The sequence below is a fragment of the Coregonus lavaretus genome (genome assembly GCF_964263955.1).
Source record: "Coregonus lavaretus genome assembly, chromosome: 31".
NCBI classification, from domain to species: Eukaryota; Metazoa; Chordata; class Actinopteri; order Salmoniformes; family Salmonidae; genus Coregonus; species Coregonus lavaretus.
In genome coordinates this window covers 2,464,632-2,479,741 of record NC_140018.1, presented here as the reverse complement: position 1 = coordinate 2,479,741, position 15,110 = coordinate 2,464,632, and the positions used below count along the sequence as shown (strand labels likewise).

General features: G+C 41.9%; 1 pseudogene across 1 annotated transcript in view; it reads right to left on the bottom strand.

The window, feature by feature from the left end:
- Window positions 1-15,110, bottom strand: part of LOC311106744 (EMILIN-1-A-like) — a 42,955-nt pseudogene that overhangs the window by 23,045 nt on the left and 4,800 nt on the right. The window contains exons 3-10 of the transcript in view: window positions 15,071-15,107; window positions 10,918-11,156; window positions 9,848-9,962; window positions 7,759-7,861; window positions 7,431-7,651; window positions 6,807-7,240; window positions 1,121-1,147; window positions 871-937 (exon numbers count right to left, since the gene is read on the bottom strand). The product of the transcript in view is annotated as an EMILIN-1-A-like (transcript). The remainder of the gene's footprint in view (window positions 1-870; window positions 938-1,120; window positions 1,148-6,806; window positions 7,241-7,430; window positions 7,652-7,758; window positions 7,862-9,847; window positions 9,963-10,917; window positions 11,157-15,070; window positions 15,108-15,110) is intronic.

Genomic DNA, 15,110 nt, shown 5'->3' with positions numbered 1-15,110 from the left:
GCTATGGTATGAAGGTTTGGCTTGGAAAGGTTTTTTCACCTGGTCACAGAATAGCGCATTGATGCGAGAAGGAATTATACAACAAGCAAAAAGATCATGCTGTTTGTATGTGGCTGCTATGAAAGTGAACTGTGTTTGGGGGTGATCAGGGGTGTGTTCATTCCGCCGATTCTGTTAAAACGTTTCATAAACGTAAGGAAACGGAATGAAACAGGAATAAACATACCTGAATTTGTCCAATAGAAACTTGTTTGCAACTCTTTGGACTACTGATTGCAGGCTAGATCAGCTACAGTTGAAGTCAGAAGTTTACATACACTTAGGTTGGAGTCATTAAAACTTGTTTTTCAACCACTCCACACATTAATTTTTTAACAAACTATAGTTTTGGCAAGTCGGTTAGGACATCTACTTTGTGCATGTGTTACGTTCTCCCCTCGGGTGTAGTTCGTCTGAGGAGGAGACGTAAATGCCTGGGCCTGCGCACACAAGGTAAACTAGATGGATGGGGAAGAAATGTGGGGTGTAATGAACTAAAATAACCAGACAACAACCAGATCTCAAGGTTATCCCTCGGGGGACGTTTAGTAAGGTACTTAAACAAAATATACAAACACCCATAAAGAAACAGTAAGGAAACAACAAATCAATCAAACAAACCAGGGAAGGTAAGAGAAGGGAATATTTGGGAACGGGGTCCAATTAATGAAAATAAACAAAAGGTCCCTCCTCTTCTACACACCTAATCCTTCCTATCACACTCTAAACCCTAACCCACTTTCCTACCTGTTTACCAAAAAATACAGGGGTGACACCCGCCTGGCTACCCTAGTGTGTAAAACAATGGGTTATCTACATGTGAATGTACACCCATGGGCAGATCTACCTTTCCCCTTCTCCAGGACCTAGGTAGGGTGGAGTACATCAGGAGGACCGGCTGGAACACAAACAAAGATAAATTATAACAACCAATACCCAAACAGCCAAACAACAAGTGTCCTCTCCCCCCCCCCCTCTTCGAGCTCACACGGCAAACAGGTATACTCTCGTCAATCAGCTACAGCTGCCAGGACTCCGGACCGAAGCCACGCCAACCATCGTCAGCCGCAACTCAGCACACCTGTAATGCCCCGAACACACAGACAGACTACACAGGGAAAATGGGGAGAAAGAAAAACACGTCACACGTAACAGCATGACACAAGTAATTTGTCCAACAATTGTTTACAGACAGATTATTTCACTGTATCACAATTCCAGTGGGTCAGAAGTTTACATACACTTAGTTGACTGTGCCATTAAACAGCTTGGAAAAATCCAGAAAATTATGTCATGGCTTTAGAAGCTTCTGATAGGCTAATTGACATCATTTGAGTCAATTGGAGGTGTACCTGTGGATGTATTTCAAGGCCTACCTTCAAACTCAGTGCCTCTTTGCTTGACATCATGGGAAAATACAAAGAAATCAGCCAAGACCTCAGAAAAAAAATTGTAGACCTCCACAAGTCTGGTTCATCCTTGGGAGCAATTTCCAAACGCCTGAAGGTACCACATTCAGCTGTACAAACAATAGTACGCAAGTATAAACACCATGGGACCACGCAGCCGTCATACTGCTCAGGAAGGAGATGCGTTATGTCTCCTAGAGATGAACGTACTTTGGTGCGAAATGTGCAAATCAATCCCAGAACAACAGCAAAGGACCTTGTGAAGATGCTGGAGGAAACAGGTACAAAAGTATCGATATCCACAGTAAAACAAGTCCTATATCGACATAACCTGAAAGGCCGCTCAGCAAGGAAGAAGCCACTGCTCCAAAACCGCCATAAAAAAGACAGACTACGGTTTGCAACTGCACATGGGGACAAAGATCATACTTTTTGGAGAAATGTCCTCTGGTCTGATTAAACAAAAATTGAACTGTTTGGCCATAATGACCATCATTATGTTTGGAGGAAAAAGGGGGTACTTGCAAGCCGAAGAACACCATCCCAACCGTGAAGAACGGGGGTGGCAGCATCATGCTGTGGGGGTGCTTTGCTGCAGGAGGGACTGGTGCACTTCACAAAATAGATGGCATCATGAGGAAGGAAAATTATGTGGATATATTGAAGCAACATCTGAAGACCTCAGTCAGGAAGTTAAAGCTTGGTCGCTAATGGGTCTTCCAAATGAACAATGACCCCAAGCATACTTCCAAAGTTGTGGCAAAATGGCATAAGGACAACCAAGTCAAGGTATTGGAGTGGCCATCACAAAACCCTGACCTCAATCCTATAGAAAATCTGTGGGCAGAACTGAAAAAGTGTGTGCGAGCAAGGAGGCCTACAAACCTGACTCAGTTACACCAGCTCTGTCAGGAGGAATGGGCCAAAATTCACCCAACTTATTGTGGGAAGCTTGTGGAAGGCTACCCGAAACGTTTGACCCAAGTTAAACAATTTAAAGGCAATGCTACCAAATACTAATTGAGTGTATGTAAACTTCTGACCCACTGGGAATGTGATGAAATAAACAAAAGCTGAAATAAATAATTCTCTCTACTATTATTCTGACATTTCACATTCTTAAAATTAAGTGGTGATCCTAACTGACCTAAGACAGGGCATTTTTACTAGGATTAAATGTCAGGAATTGTGAAAAACTGAGTTTAAATGTATTTGGCTAAGGTGTATGTAAACTTCCGACTTCAACTGTAGATGCAAGCAAGCGTGTACAAGGCGGTACTGAATGTGTTACTCACTGTCCGTCACTCACCTTGATTACAAAAAAAAATTCTCTCGACCTGTGCACCTACGTTGTAAACTTTAATTCGAAGGTTGTAGCAATCTCATGATGGGTATAGGGAAAATTCTAGTATCATGTAGTAGCCTAAACCTATCGATGTTACATTGAACTGGGTGAATGGAATACGAATGACTGTCATCCAATATGCTGTAATAGAAATAAGGCACCGACCACCACTGATGTCTGATGCAATTGTCTGTCTGCAAACAATGCAACTGCAGTGTACTTTCTGTACTTAAAGTACATTTCTGTGAAGAACAGACAATAAAAGTATTTCTAACCTCAGAAAGGATGTTATCCTTGGTAGAGCCCAGGTCTGTGAGGGTGTTCCCATGCCTTTGAACTGCACGACCCAGCCCCTTCACTGAGTCATTCAGGGTAGTAAACCTGTACAACAGGGGTGGTTTTAGCTAATGATGGGTATGTAAACCTGTACGACAGGGGTGGTTTTAGCTAATAATGGGTAGTAGACCTATACAATCGGAGTGGTTATAGAAATAATGGGTAGTAAACTTGTACAACAGGGGTGGTTTTAGCTAATAATGGGTAGTACACCTATACAACAGGGGTGGTTATAACTAATAATGGGTAGTAAACCTATACAACAGGGGTGGTTATAGCTAATAATGGGTAGTAAACCTATACAACAGGGGTGGATATAGAAATAATGGTAGTAAACTTGTACAACAGGGGTGGTTTTAGCTAATAATGGGTAGTACACCTATACAACAGGGGTGGTTATAACTAATAATGGGTAGTAAACCTGTACAACCGGGGTGGTTATATAAATAATGGGTAGTAAACTTGTACAACAGGGGTGGTTATAGAAATAATGGGTAGTAAACTTGTACAACAGGAGTGGTTATAGAAATAATGGGAAGTAAACCTGTACAACAGGGGTGGTTATAGAAATAAGCCAGGTAGGCTATACTCCTGTTGTAAAGAGAACCAATGTGCTTAATATTCGGAAAGTTGAAAAATAAATATAGTAGGCCTAGCTTATAGAAAGCTGATGGGATCCTCCTCTTTTTAATAGAGGCCATCACTCACTGTTTTCTCAACCAATTGCAAAGCCTATAGAAATGTTGCGCAACATGAGCTCATGGGCTCTCATGAAGTGTTTGATTCGATTTTCGATTACATTTGCATTGATGTCAGAGTGATTAGAGGGACAATAGAGTGCTGAGTACCAGGTAGTTAGCAAGTTTGGTAGGCTACTAATGACCATCAGCAGCATCAGAGCTTGGAGAAGCCTAATTACCATGACTTAAACGGTCACGTGGAATTTGACTGCCTTCATCACTCGTGACCCCCGGTGTGGCGGTAATACGGTCACAGCAATAGCCCTATTTTTATTGTTTTATTTTTTTATTTAACCTTTATTTAACCAGGTAAGCCAGTTGAGAACAAGTTCTCATTTACAACTGCGACATGGCCAAGATAAAGCAAAGCAGTGCGATAAAAACAACAACACAGAGTTACATATGGGGTAAAACAAAACATAAAGTCAAAAATACCACAGAAAATATATATACAGTGTGTGCAAATGTAGCAAGTTATGGAGGTAAGGCAATAAATAGGCCATAGTGCAAAATAATTACAATTAGTATTAACACTGGAATAATAGATGTGCAAGAGATGATGTGCAAATAGAGATACTGGGGTGCAAATGAGCAAAATAAATAACAATATGGGGATGAGGTAGTTGAGTGGGCTAATTTCAGAAGGGCTGTGTACAGGTGCAGTGATCGGTAAGGTGCTCTGACAACTGATGCTTAAAGTTAGTGAGGGAGATAAGAGTCTCCAGCTTCAGAGATTTTTGCAGTTCGTTCCAGTCTTTGGCAGCAGAGAATGGCGGCCAAAGGAGGTGTTGGCTTTGGGGATGACCAGTGAGATATACCTGTTGGAGCGCATACTACGGGTGGGTGTTGCTATGGTGACCAATGAGCTAAGATAAGGTGGAGATTTGCCTAGCAGTGATTTATAGATGGCCTGGAGCCAATGGGTTTGGCGACGAATATGTAGTGAGGACCAGCCAACAAGAGTGTACAGGTCACAGTGGTGGGTAGTATATGGGGCTTTGGTGACAAAACGGATGGCACTGTGATAGACTACATCCAATTTGCTGAGTAGAGTGTTGGAGGCTATTTTGTAAATGACATCGCCGAAGTCAAGGATCGGTAGGATAGTCAGTTTTACGAGGGCATGTTTGGCAGCATGAGTGAACGAGGCTTTGTTGCGAAATAGGAAGCTGATTCTAGATTTAACTTTGGATTGGAGATGCTTAATGTGAGTCTGGAAGGAGAGTTTACAGTCTAACCTGACACCTAGGTATTTGTAGTTGTCCACATACTGTAGGTCAGACCCGTCGAGAGTAGTGATTCTAGTCGGGTGGGCGGGTGCCAGCAGCTTTCGATTGAAGAGCATGCATTTAGTTTTACTAGTGTTTAAGAGCAGTTGGAGGCTACGGAAGGAGTGTTGTATGGCATTGAAGCTCGTTTGGAGGTTTGTTAACACAGTGTCCAATGAAAGGCCAGATGTATACAAAATGGTGTCGTCTGCGTAGAGGTGGATCTGAGAGTCACCAGCAGCAAGAGCGACCCAATTGATATACACAGAGAAAAGAGTCGGCCCAAGAATCGAACCCTGTGGCACCCCCATAGAGACTGCCATAGGTCCAGACAACAGGCCCTCTGATTTGACACATTTAACTTTATCTGAGAAGTAGTTGGTGAACCAGGCGAGGCAGTCATTTGAGAAACCAAGGCTATTTAGTCTGCCAATAAGAATGAGGTGATTGACAGAGTCGAAAGCCTTGGCCAGGTCGATGAAGACAGCTGCACAGTACTGTCTATTATCGATTGCGGTTATAATATCGTTTAGGACCTTGAGCGTGGCTGAGGTGCACCCATGACCAGCTTGGAAACCGGATTGCATAGCGGAGAAGGTACGGTGGGATTCGAAATGGTCGGTGATCTGTTTGTTAACTTGGCTTTCAAAAACTTTCGAAATGCAGGGCAGGATGGATATGGGTCTGTAACAGTTTGGATCTAGAGTGTCACCCCCTTTGAAGAGGGGGTTGACCGCGGCAGCTTTCCAATCTCTGGGGATCTCAGACGTTACGAAAGAGAGGTTGAACAGGCTAGTAATAGGGGTTGCGACAATTTTGGTGGCTATTTTTAGAAAGAAAGGATCTAGATTGTCTAGCCCAGATTATTTGTAGGGGACCAGATTTTACAGCTCTTTCAGAACATCAGCTGTCTGAATTTGTGTGAAGGAGAAGCTGGGGGGGCATGGGCAAGTTGCAGCAGAGGGTGCAGAGCTGGTGTACGGGGTAGTGGTAGCCAGGTGGAAAGCATGGCCAGCCGTAGCAAAATGCTTGTTGAAATTCTCGATTATTGTAGATTTATCGGTGGTGATAGAGTTTCCTAGCCTCATTGCAGTGGTGAGCTGGGAGGAGGTGCTCTTATTCTCCATGGACTTTACAGTGTCCCAAAACTTTTTGGAGTTAGTGCTACAGGATGCAAACTTCTGTTTGAAAAAGCTAGCCTTTGCTTTCCTAACTGCTTATGTATATTGGTTCCTAACTTCCCTGAAAAGTTGCATATCGCGGGGCCTATTCGATGCTAATGCAGTACGCCACAGGACGTTTTTGTGCTGGTCAAGGGCAGTCAAGTCTGAGGAGAACCAGGGGCTATATCTGTTCTTAGTTATGAATTTTTTGAATGGGGCATGCTTATTTAAGATGGAGAGGAAAGCACTTTTAAAGAACAACCAGGCATCCTCTACTGACGGAATGAGATCGATATCCATCCAGGATACCTGGGCCAGGTCAATTAGGAAGGCCTGCTCGCTAAAGTGTTTTAGGGAGCGTTTGACAATGATGAGGGGTGGTACAAGTACAACCCCTGGACAGGACACTAGTCTGTCGCAGGGGCTTAACCCCATTCCAACATATGTTTTTAAATGTAGGCCTATGCACAGAGCTGCAAAACATTAGTCATGATATATCTATCTACCTTGCCTATCCTGTATCCGTGGTCGTCCATGCAGCTGAGGACCATGTTGCGGACGGCGGTGACCTCTCTCTGCAGGTTGTCATTCATGATGTTTCCTGTGTTGGTGCACTTCTGCTCTGTCTTCCTCACGGTGTTGTTCAGCCTCCTCCTCCCTCCTCAGCCTACTGTTCAGCATCTCCTCCATCACCTTCGTCCTCCCTCCTTTCTCTCCTCCTCCTCCTCCTCCTCCTCCGCTGCCCGAACCCCCCACCCAGCTCCTTGTCCAAGCGCCCTTTGATGACGTCATAGCCTTGTGAGGCGGTGTTAACCTTCAACTCCTGCCCAGCTCAGTGAGGGTGTTGCAGCAGCCCTGGGTGCGCTCCATCTCCCTCCTGGGGACGCCCATGTTGTGGCGGTAATGGTGGTCCATGGAGGGCAGCAGCTTCTCCAGAGCACTAGTTATGGGGTGCCATTAATTCCAACAAATAATTTTAACTGAATTCAATATGTGTTTAACTTGTATTGCCTTGACATTGCAGGTTGTCAACTTGATACACAGGCAATGAAATCTAATTTCTAAATCCTAATTCAATATGATTGAATTCAGATTCAATTTCTGTTGTTGGCAGTAATATTCCTCCATACCTGATCCTCTCCTGGTCACTCTTCTGCTGCCTCCTCATGTCCTCCACCCCGCTCTGGCAGGAGGAGCACGACAGACTGACCCTCCTCTCCAGCTCCCCGAGGATCTCCTCCTTCATGGCGTTCATCTTGCCTGTGACAGCCCCCTCCAGCTTGTTGCCACGGGAACCTCCGTTACCGTTGACCAGGTGCTTGTTGATGGACAGCAGGGTCTGGTCGTGGACCTGAGAGGAGAGGAGAGGAGCTTTTATTGTTCGTTTACACAGAAATTATATGTATGAGTGTGTGCGTGTGTGTGTGCCTGCGTGCAAGCGTGTGTGCGTGTGTGTGCCTGCGTGCGATTGTCCAGTTGGTCAAGCTTGGTCTGAATGCTGTGGGTCTCCTTCATAGGCTGGGCCGTGTCTGCAGGGGTCCTGCCTCCGTTCAGGCCTGGCCTGTGGGGTCCAAAATAAAGGTTATGAGCACATTGAAAATAAGTATTGATGCTGGATAAGATATGCTGGGAAAAACCAATCCAGATATCAGTCCTGTACATAGTATTTCTGTTTGACCAGTATCAGGTTTATTTGTAGAAAATAAATCAGACATTTGTTTCCATCACTCTTTACAACATTCCACCATTAATAATAGTCAATCATAATAGTTAATAATAATAGTTATTAATAATAGCTAATAATAATGGTTATTAATAATAGCTAATAAAAATAGTTAATAATAATAGTTATTAATAATAGTTAATAATAATCGTTATTAATAATATATAATAATATATAATAATAATAATAGCTACTAATAATAAATATTAATAATAGATAATAATAATAGATAATAATAATAGATAATAATAATAGCTATTAATAATAGTTAATAATAATCGTTATTAATAATATATAATAATAATATATAATAATAATAGCTACTAATAATACATATTAATAATAGTTATTGATAATAGTTATTGATAAGTTATTAATAATAGTTATTGATACTAGTTATTAATAATATATCATAATAATATTTATTAATAATATTTATTAATAATATATAATAATAGTTATTTATAATAGTTATTAATCATTGCTAATAGTAATAGTGATTAATAATAGTTATTAATAATAGTTATTAATAATAGTTATTGATAATAGTTATTGATAATAGTTATTAATAATAGTTATTGATACTAGTTATTAATCATATATAATAATAATATATAATAATAATAGTTATTAATAGTTATTAATAATATATAATAATAATAATATTTATTAATAATAGCTAATAATAATAGTTATTAATAATAGTTAATAATACACTTTATTAATAATATATAATAATAATATATAATAATAATAGTTATTAATAATAGTTATTAATAATAGTTATTAATAATAGTTATTAATAATAGTTATTAATAATAGTTATTGATTATAGTTATTGATAATAGTTATTAATAATAGTTAATAATAATCGTTATCAATAATCGTTATTGATACTAGTTATGAATAATATATAATAATAGATCATAATAATAGTTATTAATAATAGTTATTAATAATAGATAATAATAATAGTTATTAATAATAGTTATTCAGAATAGTTAATAATAATAGTTATTAAAAATAGTTATTAATTATAGCTCCTAAAGTCACTTTTGGGAGCAGTAAAACACTGTGGTGTACTCTCTTAGTCTCCGTCCCAAACAGTACCCTATTCCCTACTACCAGAGCCCTTTGGGTCAAAAGTAGTGCTGTTCTGATCTGTTTCACCTGTCTTTGTGATTGTCTCCACCCCCCTCCAGGTGTCTCCCATCTTCCCCATTATCCCCAGTGTATTTATACCTGTGTTCTCTGTTTGTCTGTTGCCAATTTGTTTTGTTTCGTCAAGCCTACCAGCGGTTTTCCCCTTGCTCCTGTCTTTCTCAAGTTCCTGTTTTCTAGTTTTCCTGGTTTTGACCATTCTGCCTGCCCTGACCCTGAGACTGCCTGCCGTTCTGTACCTTTTGGACTCTGATCTGGATTACTGACCTCTGCCTGCCATTGACCTGTCGTTTTGCCTGCCTCCTGTTTTTGTAATAAACTTGTGTTACTTCAACACTGTCTGCATCTGGGTCTTCTCCTGAAACGTGATAGTACGAACTGGCCATGACTGACCCAGCAGACTCGGGCCATCTCCTCCCAAAGAGCCACCATTAGAAGGCACAAGGTGTTGCTTCGTGGTCTCATGGAAAGGTTCCAGACCTTGGCTGAACGCCATGACCCAGCGTTTAACACATTGCTGGAGCAAAAGTCCTGGTCAAAAGTAGTGCACTATATAGGGGATAGGGTGCCATTTGGGAGGCAGACTCTCTCTGTGTCACCTGCTGGACACATGGTGGAGCCTCTGGTTCATGGTGTGTGTGTGTTTTTTTGTTGTTGTCTGACCTGGTTCCGTGGTGGAGCCTCAAGTTCATCCCTGTCATGGTGGACTGCATGTCATGGAGGTCCTTGGTCAACCTCTGGATCGTCTCTTCCATCTGTCTCATCTTTTCTTCATCACCTGGAGCAGGGAGACAGGGTTATGAGATTATATACTTTATTGTCCCCGAGGGGACATTTGACTTGGACAATAAAAGAGTTCTGCTGCTTCCACATACTGGTAAATACATAGAATAACACCCCATCATATACCCCCCTTCTCACCCCCCCAAACGTTCATTACTTCATGCCAGGCTGTGACTAGGGGGCCGTTCATTACTTCATGCCAGGCTGTGACTAGGGGGCAGTTCATTACTTCATGCCAGGCTGTGACTAGGGGGCAGTTCATTACTTCATGCCAGGCTGTGACTAGGGGGCAGTTCATTAGTTCATGCCAGGCTGTGACTAGGGGGCAGTTCATTACTTCATGCCAGGCTGTGACTAGGGGGCAGTTCATTACTTCATGCCAGGCTGTGACTAGGGGGCAGTTCATTACTTCATGCCAGGCTGTGACTAGGGGGCAGTTCATTACTTCATGCCAGGCTGTGACTAGGGGGCAGTTCATTACTTCATGCCAGGCCAGGTTGTGATGCCAGGCTGTGACTAGGGGGCCGTTCATTACTTCATGCCAGGCTGTGACTAGGGGGCAGTTCATTACTTCATGCCAGGCTGTGACTAGGGGGCAGTTCCACATTATGTAAGGTTTCAACATTCAAAACTAACAGTTTTCCCAGACAGAGATTCTCAGTTGAAAGCACTGTTTAGTCCAGGACTAGGCTTAATCTGTGCCTGGGAAATTGGCCCTAAGAGTTATTTAAATTAGAGTTTTCCAAACCAAGTATTGAACCACAAGGCTATAACATTTCCAAGCGTGAACGCATCCAAGCAAATGGACTCGGACTGTTCTCTGGAATTGAAATAAGCTGATGTACCCTATATTTATAACTGTGTCAGAGGTGATGTGTGAGAGAGGTGTTGAAACCAACTCTCTCTCCTCCCCGCTCCCCAGCTCCATTGTTTTATTTGGTCTCTGTGACGTGGGGTCGTCCCGCTGTGAACTGGCTGTCCCCGCTCCCCAGCTCCATTGTTTTATTTGGTCTCTGTGACGTGGGGTCGTTGGGGTCGTTGGGGTCGTCCCGCTGTGAACTGGCTGTCCCCGGTACCCAATGGAATGTCATAGCAGTTGTCCCCGGAGTAACCATGACAACACATCCACTCCATCTCCATCACCATCTTATAGGTCACCTTGTACCTGGGCCTCCGGTACGTACGATACCTGTAGTGGACACAGGTGAGACACAGTGTGAAACACAGGTAAAGGTGAGACACAGAGTGGAACACAGGTAAAGGTGAGACACAGAGTGAGACACAGGTAAAGGTGAGACACAGAGTGGAACACAGGTAAAGGTGAGACACAGGTAAAGGTGAGACGGGTAAAGGTGAGACACAGGTGGGTCATTTTCACGAAACTGTCAAAATAAATGATAATCTCAAGTGTAATTTGTCACGGAATTTCCTTTTAAATCACTGAGATTAGGATCTGTATTTACCTATTTCATAATTATTATAATGTGTTTCTATCAGATATTATGCATTTTACCACAATTTCCCAAAAATTATCATTACTGTAACAGTTTTCTAAGTCCCAAAAAGTTATAAACAAATCAATATTTCTAATATTTTTTAACATTGCTCCCCTAATGAAAAGGCAGGAGTTAAACATAACACTGAAACAATATATATATTTCAAATAAAATTAATACATTATAATAACAATTAATCAGACTTTTTCCCAGTTTGATCTTTTTAGACATTTTGGTAATGAGAAGGCCAAGTGGGGTAAAGGGGGTGTTGGAGAATAAGAACCTCATTCGGAAGGCATATACGTGGATAAATTAACTTAACTTGTGCTCATCTAAGGACTACTCCTCTAGATGATGCATCATGGGTGAATAAAACTTTATTTAACAACTGAAGCGTTACGCCTGTCTACCGGAGGTTGATGCTGATGCTATACAACCTCTTGCTAGACTTCGTGTTTGTAAATTCAATCGCTCAGAGTGCCCTCTGGGTGTTCGTAAAGTCAGAGCGTTCAGAGCGCACACTGGACGCTCTGGAGGAGGAGTAGGGTTGATCCGAGCGTTCTGACCTAACAACGGTAGTCAAGCACCCAAGCTAGGCTAACGTTGGCTAGCTTGCTAGCTACTACCAGACACAAATGAGAGAACACCTCACTCTGACCATTTACTCTCCCTAGCAGAGCTGGTTAGGCTGTTTTCATGTTATCCAGAGCGTCAGTGACTGTAACTGTGCTGCTGGCAACAATTCAATGACGTTTTTTTTTTTTACTGACGTTTACTGACACCGGCCATGTTCAACTGGTGTTGAGCGTTTGTACATTCATTAGTTATTCTGCGTTCTGGCACACTCAGACGAGAGTGCTCTGAAACGGAGTAGATAGCCAGAGCGAATTTACGAACGCACTGAATGAACAATGTCCATTGAGAACGCACAACGACTATACCACTTAGCTAAGATAAGAATGACGTGAATAAGCAAGTCAATAAACGTTGGGTAGTTAGTTAGATAGCAGATAGTTAATATACTGGCAAGTTCGATGTATTAGTAGCCAACTGACGTTAACTTAGGTAGCTAGCTAGCTAGCTAACATACCGGTACCTACTGCTGTAATGATATGCTATGTGGTTCATAAGGAAAGCGTAGCAAAAAAATTGTCAGCCAACATAACGTGTTGAACTTATTTGAAAAGTCATTACTTTATTACATTGCTCAACATTTTCTTAACATTTGTCATAATTAGTTAAAGCAATGAATTTGTATCCGCTCTCGTTGGACTTTGGCTGCATATTTTCTGCCATTTTCTTCAAATCTGAAAATGTTGTGAAGCCACGCCCATTTTCTGAAGAATTGCATTACGGGCCATAAAAGCACGGATATAGTCTCCACTGCTTGTATACTTCGTATTTTAGCGAATGTAGTACGACATCCGGGAACTTTTGGCATACTATCTATATCCATACTATGACCAATAAGCATACTACATACTTAATTTATGTCACAAATAGTAAGGTTAGTGAGGTTAATATGAGTATTCGAACAGAGCTACTGTGTTTATACGTAATACATATCATAGTGTAATGTAAATTACAACTAGTATACTATTTTTATGATTTATGGACAAACTACAGCTACACATTTGGTGTAAAAAAAAAAAAAAAAAAAAAATAAAGTTTTTTCTAAAGTAAAATTGTAAAAAATGAACCGAGAATTTAATCCGTAGGTAATACACTAATGAGAATTTGGGGTGTACAAAATTGTATAAAAAATAAAACACTTTCCCTAAAACTAGACATCTTTGGTCCTCAGAATGATAGTTGATTTTTGCAGATGAATCTGGTTTTGTAACTCAATTTGCTACAGACATTTTAAAACTGGTTTCATGAGAATCACCCAGATAAAGGTGAGACACTAGTGAGACACAGGTAAAGGTGAGACAGGTCAAGGTGAGACAAAGGTAAAGGTGAGACAGGTGACGGTAGGACAGGTAAAGGTGAGACAGGTAAAGATACAGGTGAGGTAAAATTAAAGGTAGATCCACTTTCGTCTCAGAGAACTGCAATGTTATATTGTTATCACCTGGGAAAGAAGGTCAGGGTTAGGAATTAGGGGTTAGAGGTCAGGGGTTAGAGTTAGGGGATAGTTAGAGGTCAAGGTTACCACTCTATGACCTCAGAAATGTTCATTTCTAGTCATTGAGTTTTGGTGTATTTAATGTAGAGAATGCTGCTGTACCCATCAAAGGTTAGACCTATTTGAGTCACTGTTAGTAAAGAAAGCCAGTTGCATGCAGAGTAAATGTCTAAATTTCCCTGCTTTCGCTTTATTCTTTATTCTTTTATTTAAAATATAAATGAGGGGTTATTGTTGGAGAGGCCTGAATGTTATTGGACTTCATGGCCTGGTAGAACAGATCATAAAAACATTGTTATAAATTACCCGTTTACCGCAAGTACTGATGGTGATTTATGGCAGCTTCCTACAGTACACACACACACACATGCACACGCACACAGACACAAGCCCATTGCCCAAGAAACATGCCTTGCCATCTTCTCCTCGCCATAGAAAATACTTAAACATCCAACTTGTCTCTCTCTCTCCCTCTTCAAGACCGTGAAAAACAACAATAAAGGAAACAGGGTCCCAGAAAACAGATGAAAACAGTGTTCTGTTCTTCTTCTTTGTTTTTTTTGTGGAGGGAGCAGTGGCTAGACTGTGGTGCCTGGGATCACTGTGAGCCTCAGTCTTAGCATAGCCTAGATTTAGGAGGCTTCCCTAATGGCATCTTAATTCCACTCTCTGCTCCCTCTGAGGTATAGGGGGCTGGACCACCCCTTCCGGCTGGTCTATTTCCTGATGATAAGGAACAACTCAGAGCCAAACACATCCAACTTCCTGAATACAGAAAGAGAGAGAGAGAGAAAGAGAGAGAGAGAGAGAGAGAGAGACAGAGAGAGAGAGAGAGATAGAGAGAGAGAGAGAGAGACAGAGAGAGAGAGAGAGAGAGAGAGAGAGAGAGAGAGAGAGAGAGAGAGAGAGAGACAGAGAGAGGAGAGAGAGAGACAGAGAGAGAGAGAGAGAGAGAGAGAGGGAGAGAGAGAGAGAGAGGAGAGAGAGAGAGAGAGGAGAGAGAGAGAGAGAGAGAGAGAGAGAGAGAGAGGAGAGAGAGAGAGAGAGAGAGAGAGAGGAGAGAGAGAGAGCGAGAGAGAGAGAGAGAGAGAGACAGAGAGAGAGAGAGAGAGGCGAGAGAGAGAGAGAGAGAGAGAGAGAGGGAGAAGAGAGAGCGAGAGAGAGAGGGAGGAGAGAGAGGAGAGAGAGAGACGGATAGAGAGAGAGAGAGAGAGACGGATAGAGAGAGAGAGAGAGAGAGAGAGACGGATAGAGAGAGAGAGAGAGAGAGAGAGAGGAGAGAGAGAGAGAGAGAGAGAGAGAGAGAGACGGATAGAGAGAGAGGAGAGAGAGAGAGACGATAGAGAGAGAAGAGAGAGAGGAGACGGATAGAGAGAGAGAGAGAGAGAGGAGAGAAGAGAGAGAGAGAGAGAGAGAGAGAGAGAGAGACGGATAGAGAGAGACGGATAGAGAGAGAGGAGAGTGAGGAGAGATACTCACGCCATCACTCTGGAACACTGTCCCCATCTCTGGTAGTCTG